This window comes from Protopterus annectens, chromosome 6.part0 (genome assembly GCF_019279795.1).
Source record: "Protopterus annectens isolate FY-2018-M chromosome 6.part0, PAN1.0, whole genome shotgun sequence".
Taxonomy (NCBI): domain Eukaryota; kingdom Metazoa; phylum Chordata; order Ceratodontiformes; family Protopteridae; genus Protopterus; species Protopterus annectens.
This window is the reverse complement of record NC_056737.1, coordinates 1,816,741,148-1,816,758,214: the sequence shown is the minus strand read 5'-3', so window position 1 is coordinate 1,816,758,214 and position 17,067 is coordinate 1,816,741,148. Positions and strand designations below refer to the sequence as shown.

Below are 17,067 nucleotides of genomic sequence, written 5' to 3'. Positions count from 1 at the left end.
CATATCCCATGATGCAAGGCGGTAAGTACCCAGATCTCGTTTGCCGCTTCGCTTATGAGGTCCTCCTTTTACCAGCTCCTGGTAAGTGATTCTTAAAAAACCCTTAATTATTAGTTATTAGTTAATTATTTACATTTTGTGACACAAATCCCTGTCTTTTCTAATTTATTTTAGTCAAACTTTACCCATCCCATCCCCTCCCTGTTAGGGTGTGTGTGTTTTTTTATACAAATACCTTTTGGTATTTTATTTAAGTTAATTTTTTGACTGGTGTGTGTGTGTGTTGTGTTAACCACCATGTCAAAGGAGAGGGTCTCAGGTTTTAAGAAGTGTGACTCGTGCTGTCAGAAGATGTCTCTGACAGACGGTCACACTTCTTGCCTGTATTGCCTTGGGCCTCTTCACCTGCAGGACTCCTGTGCTATTTGTCATTCCTTCAGCCAGAGAGTCCTGCAGGAAAGACGCAACAAACTGATCCTTAGGGGCCTTCTTAAGCCGGAGGGCTCTCCGGCTAAGTCGGCTCCATCTAAATCAGTTAAATCTTCCAAGGCCCAGGCTTCTGTGTCTAAGCCTGCGGCCTCGGCTCCGACTCGTTCCGAGTCGAGATCGCTCGGCTGGAGCCGATTCTGGCTTAACAGCCTTCGGCACCGATGGCTATCGGTGCCGAATCTGTATCGACCACTTCGTGTCGGCTCCGATCGGTTCCGACACCCATGTGGCAGGCATCGGTGTCGGCCCGATCGGCTCCGACACCGTTACTTTGGTGGCTGTATCGGCTCGGCTGGAGCCGATACATCGAGCTTCCTGTCGGCTCCGAAGTCGGCTCCGACAGGATCTATAGTATCGGCTCCGATGGCTCATTCCAGGAAGAGGTCGAGGTCTCCTTCCTTGGAGCCGATACTTTAGGCTCGGCTTCACCTCTTCTTCGAACGGAGCCATCGGAGCCGATCTTCAAGGTCATCCAGACTGTCAGATCATGACCTAGAGAGAGTGGTCAGTAGATTACTTAAGTCACAGGTACTGGCCCAAATGTTACATAGTCCGTCTCAACAGACGACTGTTGGTCCACACCCCGTTACAGTTCCTCCTTCAACTCTACCCCAGAGCTTGGAGTTGGAGTCTTCGAATGGTTACTGCTACGGCTGGAGGACGGATACCCCCTTCTGTTCCTTCAGCCTCTACTCTTATCTCCTCTTGAGACCTTCCTTAGAGGGATTCGTGGTCGGGCTTCCATGGTCTCCTCCGAGGGGTGAGTGGCATCGGACCCTTGTCCGAACCCGCTCTTCCCCTTGGAGCCTCGGCCTTGGTGAGCTCGGCTCCGACATCTGCCTCAGAGGCTTCCCTTTCGGTGGTCCCTGGAGTTCCTAGCTCTTCGGAGCGGGTTCTCTCGGACCTGCCTGGGAGGGAGCATTCGAGGTGATGAAGAGTGTACTGGCCACTGGTATCAGTCAGCAGTCTGTTCCCGTAGCTCCTCCCTCTATAGTACCTGTTGACATCTCTGCCACTTCTCTTGCTACAGGACCCAGAGATCCTCCGCCTCAGGTTTCCCCATTGGGAATTTCCCCCTCTTCCGAGGATTCTCCTGATGTTTCGGGAGATCCTCCTAGGAAGAGGACTTGTAAGAGGAAGCATGTAGACTCCCCGAGTCTGTCACTTCGCATACTGACTTTGATGAGTCAGAGGGATCCCCTAGATCCCCCTCTGAGGATGTCTCCTTCTCAGACATCCTGGAACTCCTGAAACAGAGGGGAAACTGGCCCACCAACAATCCCTCTGAGGATGAGTCAGTATACCTAGAGGCGTTTGGATCTCGGCCCTCCACCTCCTGGGTGTCTCCGCCTTTCGACCCCCTTATGCAGGTTATTGCACGAAAGGCGTGGGCAGCTCCTGACTCTGTAGAGCCAGTCCCTAGGAGGCCTTCAAAATTTATCACTGCCCGTGTGACAAGCAATTCCTCACTAAGGGTGTCCCGCTGATGCCATGGTGGTGGCTGCGGCCACCAAAAGGAACTTGCAGATCCTTCCGTGCCCGTCCATCCTCCTAATAAGGACTCTAGGACCATGGATAGGTACGGTAAGCGGATGTTTTCCTCAGCGACCTTTGCTATGCGTTCGCTGAATTACCTATGTCACTTCACCAGACTCCAGAGGGATATCCTTAAGGAGCTGGGTGAAGTAGTTCAGGATCCTACAGCTGCAGGGGCTCAAGAAAAATTGCTTCGCAGCTAGGAACCCTCAATTCCATTGCAAACTCCTCCATGCAGCTAATATCTTATGCTGCGGATGGAGCAGTAGAGCCAAGAGGTACAGGTGTGGCTCTTAGGCGCCAAGCCTGGATGCGGCTATGTGATTTTTGGATCCCTTTAAGGCGTCCTTCACAAATTCTCCCTTTGATGGGTCAGCTTTGTTTGGCCCTCAGGTGAAGGAAACCTTGACCAGGTGCGAACAGGACGGCAAGACTCTTTCTGCTGTTGGAGTCCGTTTTTCCACCCCTTCTAGACCTTATCCCAAAGGACAGAAAGGTGGGAAAATGTGGTTCCGTAAATCCCAAGGAGTCACGCCGGATTCACGTGGTCAGTTTACCCCTAGAGGCAGAGGGGGTAACAACAACAGATGCCGCTCTAGAGGCAGAGGGGGTCCGAAAAACCAGGGAAACAGGGAGCCTCTCTCTGACAAGCCCTTTCAGCATCCCTGAGCTGTCCCTCCTTGGAGGCAGTCGGGGGAAGATTATCACTGTACCCAGAAGCCTGGCATTCCCTCACTCAAGACAGATGGGTACAGTCGATCATATCCAAGGGTTACATAATTCCTTTCGAGGAAAGTCCCTTCCCCTCAAGTTCCCTTCCAGACGTACCACCCGGTCTAAGGGAGGTTGCAGAGTTAGAAGTCTCAAAACTACTGCAAAAAAGAGCCATTCAGCCAGTTACAATAGACCATTCAGAGCCCGGAATCTACTCAAGGTTCTTTTTGGTCCCCAAAAAGACGGGAGACTGGAGACCAATATTGGATCTCAGCAGACTCAACAAGTCTGTCAGGAAGACAAGATTCCGAATGGTCACTCTTCAGTCAATTCTGCCCTTCTTACAGAAGGACAACTGGATGTGCTCAATAGATCTTCAGGATGCGTACTATCACATCAAAATTCACAGACGCTCCAGGAGATTTCTCCGCTTTCGGCTGGGGTCCAGTCATTTCCAGTTCAGAGCCCTGCCCTTTGGTCTCACTACAGCCCCCAGAGTGTTCACCAAATGCATGGCAGTGGTCACGGCTCACCTGAGACGTCAAGGATTCCAGGTGTTTCCGTATCTCGACGACTGGCTCCTGTCAGCCACCACCAGGCATCAGCTTATACAAGCCAGGGATTACACAATAGACCTTTGTTCTCATTTGGGCATCTCAATCAACTTCGAAAAGTCATCCTTATCGCCCTGCCAGTCTATTACCTTCATAGGCAGAAACTTAAACACTGTTCGGATGTCAGCTACCCTTACAGATCAAAGAGTTTCAGACATTCAGAGTCATGTCAGGATCATTCTGGCCAGCAAGAAAGTACAGGCCAGAATGGTTCTAAAGGTATTAGGTCTCATGGCTGCGGCCATTACTCTTCTTCCCTGGCTCGATTCTACATGCGCCTTCTTCAGTGGATGCTGTTCACACAATGGTCATACCAGCAACTTCCAATGCGTCACCAGATTCTGGTGACACAGACATGCAAAGAGCATCTTGCTTGGTGGATCACATCGCCTCAGGTTCACCAAGGCAGGTACTTTGTACCCCCATCCCCGATAGCCACTGTCACCACGGATGCCTCCCTGATCGGGTGGGGGGGTCATTATCAGGGCAGGATGGTTCATGGGACATGGCAGCCGTTCGAGTACCATCTGCACATAAATGTCCTGGAGATGAGAGCAGTGCTTTTAACGCGTTGCAAGCCCTCAACGACTTTCTTCCCGTAGGGACAATTGCAGTCCACACAGACAACATGTCTGTAGTTTGGTATATCAACAAACAGGGCGGAACCAAGTCCTACCCCTTGTGTCGAGAAGCGCTCAGACTATGGCAATGGGCGATCTCCTCTCATCGGTTTCTGGTAGCAACGCATATCCCTGGGAAAACCAACATTGTAGCGGACAGATTGAGCAGAGCTATTCTCATGCCTCACGAGTGGTCTCTCAAGCAATCTATAGCGGAAGAGATTTTTCTGGAATGGGGTCGCCCATGTTGCGATCTTTTTGCTACTCCCCAAAACAGCAAATGCCCAGACTTCTTCAGCCTCTTCCCTCTATCAGGCCATCCCCCAAGAGACGCTCTGACCCAGGATTGGCCCCAGGGACTTCTTTATGCCTTCCCTCCATTTCCTCTGATCCCTCAGGTGATCCAGAAAGCTACCGTTTTGAGAGCCAAATTGATTCTCATTGCCCCTTACTGGCCTCGACAAGTTTGGTTCCCGTTCCTCCATCATCACCTTTTGGTGCAGCCGTGGCATCTGGAACCAGTGCCAGATCTTCTGATTCACCAATCGGGTCAGCTGCACCAGTCAATCCCTTCTCTCAACCTCCCAGCATGGTTGCTCCACTTCCTTCCTTAGCCAGGCTTCCTTTGATCTCTAACCCAGTTAGAGACATCATAGTAGCTTCGCTAAAATCCTCTACCAGGAGGATTTATACAAGCAAATGGAAACGTTTCTCTTATTGGGCTAAGGCCCAGAATATTGATCCTTTTACTGCCCCTGTTCAGGCAGTCCTGGACTTCTTAGCAGAGATTTTTCATGCAGGCTCCTCTTCTTCCACAGTCAGAGTTCAATTGGCTGCTATTTCCAATTTTCATGTCGGGATAGCAGATCATAATATTATGTCCCATAGGCTCTGCAGGGCCTTCTTGAAAGGAATTTTCCTACTAAAGCCTCCAATCAGGAATCCTCCTCCTCAGTGGGATCTAAATTTAGTGCTGACATCCTTGATTCTTCCCCTTCGAGCCAGCTGTTTCTTGTTCCCTGAAATATCTTTCTTGGAAAACATTATTCCTAGTGGCTATTACATCTGCCAGGAGGGTGTCTGAACTTCATGCTCTTCGGTTCGACCCCTATTTGGTTTTTCACAAAGACAGAGTATCTTTGAGAACTAACCCAACCTTTTTACCTAAGGTCGCTTCAAAGAACAATTTGAATCAATCCATTGATCTCCTGTATTTTTCCTAACTATTCAGATAGAGCTGAACAAAAGCTACATTATCTTGATGTCCACCGTCAACTTAGATATTATTTGGACAGAACAAAAAATTTAGAAAATCTGATCAACTTTTGTTTCCTATGCGGATAATAAAAAGGGCCTTCCTGTTTCTAAAGTGACCTTGTCCAGATGGCTTTCTTCGGTCATCTCTGAAATTTATACGCTCTTGGATAACAGCTGTGCTCAAAACCTAAAGCACATTCAACTAGGAGCTTAGCTACTTCTACAGCTTTTCAAGCTAGACTTCCTTTGGACACTATTTGTGCAGCGCCACTTGGGCTACTCCTCACACTTTTGTTTCCCATTACAAATTGGACTTGGCCTCCAGGGACAGAGCCAGTTTGGGCTCTACAGTCCTCAAGAGTTTGTTCCATTGAGCCACCCAGGATAGAGGTGCTAGGGACGCGGTCCCATCATGCAAGAATGAAGGCGAGATTGACAGCTTAACATTAAGAAGTTATGTACCTACCATAACGTTCCATGTTAGTTGTCTTCTCTGCCTTCTTTCTTGCGACCCTCCCTCCTTCCCCCTGGCCTGGACAGACCTTGTTATAAGAAACTGTTATGTTGAAGACCATTCAGACCTGGTCCTTCTTCCATCTGTAAGTTTTCTTTCTTCCTTTGGGAAGTATTTTATGCTTGGTGCTATTGCCCTTTGTCAGCAAACGAGATCTGGGTACTTACCGCCTTGCATCATGGGATATGGGGCTGCCTCGAGCTGGTAAAAGTGACTCTCGAGCTTAGCAAGTGCCGAGTCGGAGCCGAGGGATCGGCTCCGAACCCATCAAGCAAGAAAGAAGGCGAGAGAAGACAACTAACATGGAACGTTATGGTAGGTACATAACTTCTTATTTCTTGCCTTCCCTACCCCCCTCAAAAAAATTATATTTTGCTAAGTTGCTAATAGAATATTGCTATGTTTGTGTTATAAACATAGCTGCTAATACATCTGTTGTGGGATTTGTGTTGTTTGTTCATCTACTTCTTTAGGACTGGCTGTTTTTCACTTGTTTGTTGTGGAAGTTGTTGTTGCTTTGCTTTGGTAGACTAGGTCAATGAATTTAAATAAATGTTCCACCTGTGGGCAAAAAATCCCACCCTAAGACCCTTATAAACTCTGTGTATATTGTTTGTGTTGCCCACCTTGTGGAGTAAAAGACCTTTGCCTCTTTTGGGGCAAGGCACTTGCTGACTGTCACAATAAGTTGGTGCTGAAGGATGTCCTCCCAGGCCAGGTGGAAGTATCAGTGCCTTCTGCTTCAGAAGTCTCCTCTCCTTCAAAAATTTGAGAAAGCTAGGACTTAACAAGGATAAAAAGAGAGAGAAAGAAGGAAAGATAAGGAAAGGGATAAGAAAAAGATTCCAGAAAAGTCGAGCAGGAGTTACCCAGATCTGTTTGGCCTGTCTGTCCCTACACAGAAATGTATGGCTCCATTGTCATCGGAGGTTATTCGGACCTGTTCCTGTCTCCTTCCTGACTGTTTTCACCAGAGCCAGGTAGTCCTCTGCTCTATTGCCCCTTTCTGCAAGACAAACCATGTTGATCACATAGACCACCATCTGAGGGTTCATCCTTCAGGTCCTTCTGATCTTCTTTTTGAAGCCAAGGTCCACATAATGATGCAGAAATTTCTTTGGAATCAAATCCAGATGGGAGTCCACCCAACCCATAGCTACCCCTCTGGTCATTCTGGGAATGGCCCTGTCTACCCCATACTTAGTCTCCGCTGTGCTGGTCTGGTTTGACCTCCAGATCTGATGCCCATGGTTCTGAATCATTCCGATGGGGCAACTGCACTGAGGTCAACAGAGCTCTCGCCTTCAACTCCAGCCCTGTCTGATTGAGATGGGTCTCAGATCCAAGGCTGCGGGTCAGGATCGTCTCTGAAGTTTTCAGAACCATTCTTGCCTCTGAGTGCTTCTGCTGTGAACAGTTCAGTGCTAGTGTCCGTCTTGGAGCTGAGTTGGATTGGATCTGTAGACTGTCAGTCTCTCTGCTCCTCGGGTTGGGGTGGTCCCCCTTCGGTTGCATTCTCTGCTTCAGCTTTCAAGGCTTTTGAGAGGGTTCTGTCTAAATCTAGAGTGGAAGTGTCTCAGACTCATTTAATTCTGTCCCAACACCCTTTACACTCCATGTCCGAGTCCATGCATCCTGATGGATGGGGCAGTCAGCCTTGCTAAGTCTCAAGGGTTCCTGCTTGGCAAGCTCCTCCCTGATTCTGACCCTTCCTCAAAGTTTCTCTAGGGACGGTCACAGGAAGCACGCCTGTAAGAGGAGACAGACTTATCCCCAGTGTCTGTCATTTAAGATACCAATTTCTAGAAAGGGGTGGGATCCCAAAGATCCACTTCAGAAGAAATCACCTTTGGAGATATTCTGGAATTGATGAAGGGCTGGGGGGGGGGGGTTGGTCCAGTGCAGCTTCCATCCTGGAAGAGTCTGTATTCCTTAAGGTGTTTGGGACTGGCTCATCTACCTCTTGGATGATTCCACTCTCTGAGTTAATAGAACTGGCTTCTCAGCTTGGAAGGAACCTGATTTGGGGGAGAGCCTGTCCCACCTAAGCCAGATAAGATTTGATTGCACCTAGAAATAAGTCTCATTACTGCAAGGATCCTCCAGTAGATTACATGATTGTTGTGGCAGCCACTAAGAAGGAGCTGTTGGAGGAGAGCACATCTGTCCACCCCCTAACTGAGAATCTAGGGTGCTGGACAGTTTTGGGAAATGTCATATGCTTTAATGACTTATGTACTTCCAGCAATTAACTATTTGGCCCTTATGACTTGTACCCAGAGGGACTTGACCAAGGAACTGTCAAACTTTCTCTCAGGCAATCGGCCTGTTGATATCCAGTGATCAGTGGAGTCATAGCTATTTACCCTGCAGTCAGTGACCAGTGTGTCCATGCATGTGTTTTCTAATGCAACTGGTGGCATGCCAAGGGCAGCAGACTACCAGTATTACTGTTTGTTAGCATGGCTAGATGTGCCTATATGGATTTGCAGAAGGCTTCAATACATCTTTTATTAATGCTTCCTTTGATGGTTTGACTCTTTTTGGACCAAAAGTTAAAGTGCTTACCAGAAGCGACTAGGTGGGTAAAAACCCTGTCTGCTGTTAGCATACATTTTTACATATCCCAAAGGACCTTTTCCTGGAGCCAAAAAGGAGGGGTAAAAGTTATGTTTTTTTAACTCCCAAGGTTTTGGCCAGGACACTTCTATTGACAGCCCCCCACCACCACCAAGGCAGAGGGGAGAATCACTTTAATGGATTGTCACCCCAGAGGTGGACTGCAACATCAAGGGTTTTGAGGCCTTTTCACAAAGAAACCACTCCAGCGCTTTTGAATGGTTGCCCAACTGCCACACTTTGGAAGCTGTTGGGGGTTGCTTATACCTGCACCCTCACACCTAAGTAGACCATCACCCAAGATTCCTGGTTGCAGAGGATAATTACCAGAGGCTACATTATTCCTTTTCCTTCCCTTCCTCAGAAAAGAAAGATAATACTTGATGTACAACTCAGTCAGTTGGAATTGGCAGCAACAGAAATTACAAAGCTGCTAAAAAAGTGAGTCATCCAGGAATTCCCACCAGACTAGCAAGGATCCAGCGTGTATTCAGGGTTCTTTTTAGTTCTGAAGAAAACTGTGGACCCCAAACCCATTCTGGACCTAAGCTACCTCTACGAGTTTGTGAAGCAGACATAATTCCATATAGTTATGGTTCAGACCATTCTACCCCTTCTGAGGAAGGACAACTGGATATGATGGATAAACTTCCAGGACGCATACTATCATATCAAGATAGCAAGGGAGTCCAGTAGATTTCTCCATGTCTGGCTGGGAGCCAGGCATTTCCAATTCAGAGCACTGCCCTTTGGTTTCACCACAAGGCCTCAGGATATTCACCAAATACATGGCAGTTTTGGCAACATATTTCAGGCTTCAAGGGTTCCAGGTATTTCCCTGTTTGGATGACTGGCTCCTCGCCACATCAATCTGGGATCTACTAATTCAGTGCAGGAATGTCATGCTCTGTCTCTGCATCTGGGAATTATGATCAGCCTTGCCAAAAGCAAACTGATACCAGTACAAACAAAAAAAGTTCATAGGATGCCACCTGGACTAAACTACTCGGATAGCCAGACTTCCTCAGTCCAGCATTCTGTCCTTATGTCAGATAGCGTCAGAGGTACTTTCTCATCCAAAGCCTCCAGAAATGCTTGTCCTTAACTACTGAGCTTCATGGCTGTATCAGTCACAGTAGTTTCTCAGGCTAGGTTCTACATGCGAGTTTTGCAGTGGAGACTTTCAAAACAATGGTGCTTGATTTATCAACCCCCTTCATGCCTCATTACATCTCACATCAGTATGCAGGATCCAAATCCGCTGCTAGTTGATCTCACTGATAGTAACATGGGGTCGACCTTTCACTCTACTACCCTGATAGCCACTTTGACCACTGTCCCTTCCCTTAAGGGGTAGAGGGGCATTACCAAGGGACGATAATTCAAAGCACATGGTTGTCAACAGAGGTCTTGGACATGAGCGCAGTTCAACTAACTTTACAGGCCTTTCAGGATATCCATCCAGATAGGCAACATGGTGGTGGTCTGGTATATCAACAGGCTAGGGTCTTTTCATACCCATTGTGCTGGGAAGCCATGAGATCATGGCATTAGGCAATTTCTTCCGAACACTTTCTGGGTGCAGCACACATCCCAGGGACTTCCATTTCTAGGGGCAAGCACAGCAGGAGTGGTCCCTCATTCAATCAGTAACAACGATGATTTTCAGTCACTGGGGCAAACCTTGCGATCTTTTCACCTCCTATCTAAACAACAAATGCAGCATCTGCTTTACCAAGGTTTCCCCACAATTTATTTACGTATATATCTTTATATTTATTAACCGGGTAGTGTCTGACTGGGCCAGTAGCCCATTTTCAGTGGAGACCCAGGGAGAAAATCTCCAGTAATAGAGAAACAATTAGTAACAACTAAATTAGACATAAAAGATATGTTAATAAATGTAACTTACAAAATTATGTAGATAATAAAGACAGGGCATAGTATAAAAGATCTATCAGATACAAACCAATCCGTTCAAAACATTGGAGATAAGCATAAGCTGTTTAAGATGTTGAAGAGAGTTGTGAATTACTAGGAGAGAGGAATTATCCAGGAGAATTACAAGGGCAGAGCCAGTTGTTGTTGAGGTAGTCTTTTAATTGTATTTTAAAGGAAGAATAGCTAGGAATGTTTTGGATGTGCTGAGGAAGAGAGTTCCAGGTCTTAGCTATTTTATTTGAATAGAGGGAGTCACCATGATAGTTATGAAGCTGGGTTACTTTTAGCAGTAGCCTGTTGGAAGACCTAAGAGATCTGCTTTTGACATGTGGTTGGACCAGGCTTGAAAGTGCAAGGCAGTTACTGGTGCTTTGGGTGATTTTGTGGGTGAAGGTAAGTTGGTTTAATGTTAACAGGTTGGGAAGTTCAAGCTAGTTAAATTGTTGGAGAGTGGAACAATGATGAGCTTTATGGGGATGATTTGTGGCAAACTTTGCTATTTTGTTGTAGCAAGATTCTCTATCAAGGTCAACCTTAAGTAGGTTGGTGAAAATGTGTGAGCAGTAGAGGAGGGGTAGATAGTAAGTGAGATCTAGTTGTGGCTAGTCTGGCTTGGTGTGTTAGGTAAGGTTTGGCATGAACTTTTTTGATAGAAAATATGTGCATCAAATTTTAATCTGTCATCTATTGTAACCCCTAGGAGTTTGGTCTGATTTGTAGGCTCAATTTTTGTTCCATTGGAGGATTGAATAAAGAGTGGTACTGAGCAGGGCTTGGAAGTTTTGTTTGTGAAAATCGTTACCTTAGTGTTATTTGAGTTTAGAATTAGTTGGTGGTTAGATAGGTAAGTTTCAATTTCCTGAAATGATTTTTGCATTTTGTCTTGAAGTTGTTGGGGGAAGGGGCAGAGCAGATAAGAGATGAATCATCTGCATATTGTATGATTGTGGAAAGTTGGGTTACTGAATTTAGGTTGTTGGTAAATATGACAAAGGGATGGGGGCCAAGTATGGATCCTTGGGGTACCCCAGTGGATACTGGTAGTAGAAGGGAGAGATTGTTCTCCCATTTTGTAGCCTTTTGATGGTTTGACAGGTGGCTGTGAAACCATGTTAGGGATGATGAGTTGAGATTGTAAGTAGCAAGTTTGTTGAGTAGTAGTTGGTGGGAAACGGTGTCAAAAGCTTTGACATATCCAGTAAAATTGCTGAGACTAGTTGTCCATTGTTCTTAAGGTGATGAATAATGTTGGTAAAGGATCTTAATGCTGTATTTGTATTATGCTAAGGTCTGAAGCTTTGCTGAGTGTTGGATAGTAAGTTATTAGGGGTAAGGTGATTAAGGAGTTGTTGGTGACTACATTTCTCTAGGATTTTGGCTATGGGTGAGAGGATGGCAATGGGGCAGTAGTCTGAGATATCTCTAGAGGGGCCACCTTTGTGAAAGGGGAATGATGTGAGAAATTTTCCAGAGATGAGGCACATGCTGTTCGGAGATAGAACAATTGATTAGGATAGAGACAGGATAGGTGATGAATGGAGCAGCTACTTTTAGGAATTCGTTGGGTAGTTGGTTGGCAGCAAGGCAGCAGGGTTTTAGTTTGCTTAGAAGCCTTTTTATGTAAGAAGTTTGAATGGGTTTAAAGGAGAAAGAGTTTATGGTCATAGTTGTAGGGGAGGGGACTGTGAGTGGTAGATTTTGGTGTCTAGGAGGGAGGTGATAGAGTTAATAAAGTGAGAGTTGAACTAAGAGGCTAAGGATACAGAGGTGTTGGATGCTTAAGAAGAGGGGTTAGAGGTTTTCCCAGGGTTGAGGAGATAGTTAATATTTTGCCATAACTTTTGTGGGTTGTGTGTACTTTGCTTGTAGGTTTGGGATTATTATTATTTTTTTTTTTTTTATCGTTTATTTTCTTCTTAGTTTGGTTTCTTAATTGCTGATAGGAGGTGAGATTGTTTTTGGTGGAATGGTATAGAGCCCTGGCTCTACCCTTGGTTTAATTAGAAGTTTAGAGTCATTAGAAAGCCATGGTAATTGTTTGGATTTGGAGCGAACTTTTCTGGTGGGGGCCAGATTATTTGCGATGTCAAGAAATTTGTTAAAGAATTCTACTGCAAAGTTCAGTTATAGTTTTTTTTTAATGGAAACCAATCACAAAGTTGGAGTAATAGATTAAATACATCGGGGGAGAATTTTTTCTTACTATGGGTATATTTGAAGGGAATGTAAGATTGGGTTTGAATTCTTCTCCTGACTAGACGTGAAGGGGTATGGTCACTAAGGTTGACAGGTAGGTAGCTGACTTGGTAACCTAGGTTTGACTTGTTGGTTAATATTCAATCAAGTAATGACTCTTTTTTAGAATGTTTGTCAGTGCGAGTAGGACAGCTTATAGTGTGGGTGAAATCATATAGATTGATAAAATTGGTAGGGTAGTTAGTAAAGAAGGAAAGCCAGTCTAGGTTAAAGTGACCTAAGATAGTTTCTTGAATGAAAGAGGAGGCAGACTAAGACAGGAGGAATTCTGTGCTGGGAAGATTGTTGCCAGGGGTAGGTAGGCAACTATGATCATAATGGTTTTGTGATGATTAATTTGCAGGCATATTATTAGAATTTCTGCATTGGGGATGTCTGGCACAGTACAGTTTAGTTTTTCCAGTTTTAGAGAGTCTTTAAACATAACAGCTACACCTCCACCTCTTTTGTTTTCTCTGTCTTGTCTATTAATATTTTAACTGTTGAAGGTAACTTCAGAGTCTTTGATATGGGGTTTAAACCAGGTTTCTGTTATAACCTGGAAAGTAGGTGGCCAGGGTAGCATGAAATTCAGTAATTTTATTTACAAAGCTTCTGAGATTGAAGTTTATTATTAGTAAATCAGATTTGGAAGTAATTGGTAGTGAGGTATGTACTATTGATTCAGTGAAATTTTGGTTTGGAGTATTAAAAGAGGAGACAGGGAGGTGTAAAGTTGGAGGGAAGTCACAGTTGGGGCCTGGGTTGGGATGGATATCAGCATGCAATTTAATACATGTTAGGGAGTGCAACAGTAGGTTTTTAAGTTTGGTAATTACACAATGGTACCTGAATGTGGGGAGCTGAGAGTTTGCAGAGTGTATATGTTTGAAAGGGTAGAGCAGAGAGTTGCAATTGTAGTATAATTGTGGGCCAATGTAACTATAAGGTTTAAATGGAGGTTGGGGAATGGTGTGTGTTTGTGTAGGGGAGTGATAGTATTTAATGTTGTAATTGTGGAGGTCAGTGGCATTATAGGCTAGGTAGAGAAAGCATGACAGAATAGTGTAGTAGTGTAGCATACTGGGAGGAAATGAAAGAGAATAGGTGAAGTGGAGTAGTGTAGTGTAGTGTAGCGGAGGAGAGCTATGACAGTGAATGTAGGAACTACTGTGGTGGGAGGGGTGTAGAAGGGTGGGGTATGTGAAATGATTGGTGAATTAGGAAAGGGGTGTGATCGTCTTCGCTATAAATGAAAAAAAAGAGAGGATGGGTGGCAATAGGGGTAGAGTAGGGGAACAGAGTGAACCAGAGTGTAGCGAGGGTGAATGAAGTGGGTAGAGCCAGGCTGGAGAGATAGATATGGCAAAAAAAATCAGTTCTACAGAAGATTGGCTCAGGTAAGAGCTAAGGATAGTAAGTTTATGTGGTTACAAACAGAAGAAAGAAATAATACCTTTTCCTTGTGCAAACAATGCTAACTAACTGTTTCAAGTACACAAGTGAGCCCAAAAATGGCAGACTGCTCCAGTTCTTCAGATCTCTGTATTCACAAAGGTATGAGCGCTTTTGCAGGTTATGCTGCTTCATCGGATACAAACAAGAATAAAAAAGACTGCAGTAAATACTCTAATAAACAAATCACATGATACATTTCACTTAACTCTAAAAGGGACACAGTCCTAACAATACATAGCATTATGCACACTAAGAAACATATAAAATGAATAAAAACAATATATCTAATATGAGTATAAACTCAGTACACAAATACTCTATACTAAGTACTGCTACTTCATCTGCATAGGTGTCCACTCTTTAGTTTAGGTTTAACGGGCACCCTGTCATTCAACCCATGCCCATAGTCACTTCTGAGCCTGATTATCCATTTGGCTTCCAATTGTTCAGTAGTATTTCTAATATCACCACATCTGGCACTCTCAAATACTCTACCAATAGCTACTTGTGTACTTGGAATTATTTGCTTATTTATTTTATGTGAGCCTGAAACTTGGAGAATTGTGGTTGTTTGAGTTTTTTGCTATACTAACTGTAGTGTGACTTATTTTGTATAGCAATTAGTAGGAGAGTTTAAGAAAAGCCGGGGGGGGGGGGGCACAGCAAATGACCTGGCTTGGTGTGCACGGCACAAAGCTTTAAACACGTGAGGGTACTTTATTAAAACATGTATATTTGAAGCAATAATTATATACAAGTATTAAAATGAGGAGACTAAGTTGTCAGAGGACAGTCACAAGAACAGTCACTGAGGGACACTGTTGTCCACAATTGCCTCTTGCATCACCTGTATGCCTTTTCACCTTTTCTCCTGATAACCAAATTTCTTCAGGAAAGCCATGAGGTGCAAGACAGTGGTAATTTCTATTGTACCCTTTTGGCCCTGGCAAGTTTGGTTCCTCTTCCTGTGGCCTCATCTGAAATAGCCTCCAATAGTCCTGAATCCGTCCAGACTCTCTGCTTCACCCATACCGTCAGCCTCACCAAGACAAATTGGCCACATGGTTTCTCCAATTCTAATGGTGGCCAGATACTCTGAACTGTCTTCTTCAGTTATTCATATAATGTCATCCTCATAAAATACAATCACTAGGAACATTTACCTTAGCAAATGGAAAAGATTCACTGTATGGGCTTCTTCCAAAGGTTTGGACCCTTTTTCACCTCCACTACCATCTGTTTTAGCTTTCTTTGAGGATTTATTTCTGAAAGTGCAGGTAGCAGCCATTTATAATTTTCATGTGGGCTAAAATCAAACGTCCATTGCTTCCTTGAAAGCTTTTTTTGAAGAGAACTTTTCTGCTAAGGCCTGCAAACAGGGATCCAGTATCTCCATGGGGCATATCTAAGTGGACTTGAAATTTCTTACCTGGAAAACAGTCTTTCTATTAGTAATTAGTTCATCTTGGAGGATTTCTGAGCTACAAATGTTGTCTTGTAAACATCCTTATCTTGTGTTTCACAAGGCTAGGCTATTTTTCGAGCTAAGCTTCATTTTCTACCAAAAATGGCCTCTGAAGAAAATCTTAATCAGACAATAAATGTAGCAGTATTCTTTCCATATTTTTCAAACAAAGGGGAATATACTCTACCTTTGATGGATGTGCATCATCAACTCAGGTTATATTTACATCCTTTTCAATAGCTAATTTGGGACAAAGAGTTTTAAAGTGACCTTCTCCAGGTGACTGTCCAACTGTGTTTCCTTTGTTTACGACAAGATGGGTTTAACTTTACCTGGCAAACCAAAGGCTCACTCAACTAGAGCCATCAATATCTCCAAGGTTTTCTTCTGTAGAGTTCCCATTGATAAAATTTATGATGCGGCTACTTGGACTACTGTTCATACCTTTGTGCTGCATTACATGTTGAAAGTATGGTCTAGATTTTGTACATTCCTTGGCTTCATCATGCCTCAGAATATCCTTCCAGGAGACCTCCTAGTGTTTTGGTTTGCTTGGGAATCTGTACCAACTGTTGAAGTGGATAGAAAAGACAACATTGGATATGAACGTTTTGTACTTAACATAATGCTAGATCCATGTTGTCTTGTTCTATCTGGTTCAAGCTCCAACCCTCCTTCCCCCATTGGAAATCATCACTTTTTGGCTCTCTGCTGATCGGTTGGAACTGATCAGGGGCCTTGTCTTTTGGACAGCCTGTTGCAGTTATTCATATTCCTTGTTGTTCATTTAGGGTTGGATTGCTAGGCCTGTGTAGTATTCACTAGGTGTAATGCTAGCTGCAAGCAGGCAGACTCGGTCTGAGGTTGTCTGGGACCAGAGGGAATTATGGGTAGAGAAGTCAGTGCCCCGGATCCAAGCTCTTGTGGGGAAAAAAATACCAAGGTCGGATATGGTCAAATCAGATAACCTAACGGTTGAACTGGAGTGTACTATATTTATGCCTAAAAGTAGATTTTGTACATACTTGGTGATTTCTCCATCTAATTACAACTTTAAAATTTTACAACTTGCATTCTTAAGGTAGTATCATAAGAAGAGAGTACTGAAATTTAGGGCAGAAATATTGAATAGTTCTGTGTTTATTTTGGCAATATGTTTTAAAGCTTCTTCAGTTTTCAGTATTTTAATCTCAAACTTAAAGTGAATGTGACATATTTTTGAAGGAGACTGAGTTATTCAAGGATGGATCAGGGACTAACTTCCTTGCCATGTATACTGTCATGCTACACAGTTACTGCAGAAAGCAAATATTTGTTTGTTCTATTATAGATCATCATTTATCTTAGATCTGCAGATTGCCTCGTGATATTATAGGAAGTGACATGAAAACTGAAGTAACGTCTCTAGCCAAACACCACATCTGTAGTATATACACAAATTTACATTTGTGCTCAACATAAAGGAGACTTATTCTTTCAATAAAATATACTGTAAAGTAGATATTTCAAGTAAACTGTTTTGATATTGCATATATAAAAACAGAAACTGAGCCAAAAACAAGATGGTGTTAGTTCTAAAGAATAACTCAGTTCTGATTTCTCAGA

The 17,067-nt window shown here is 44.1% G+C and overlaps 1 protein-coding gene across 1 annotated transcript in view; it reads left to right on the top strand.

Annotated features, from left to right (window-relative positions):
* The window catches only part of SPAG1 (sperm associated antigen 1), a 3,545,022-nt gene that overhangs the window by 243,994 nt on the left and 3,283,961 nt on the right, over positions 1-17,067 (top strand). The gene's annotated exons all lie outside the window — the stretch shown is intronic.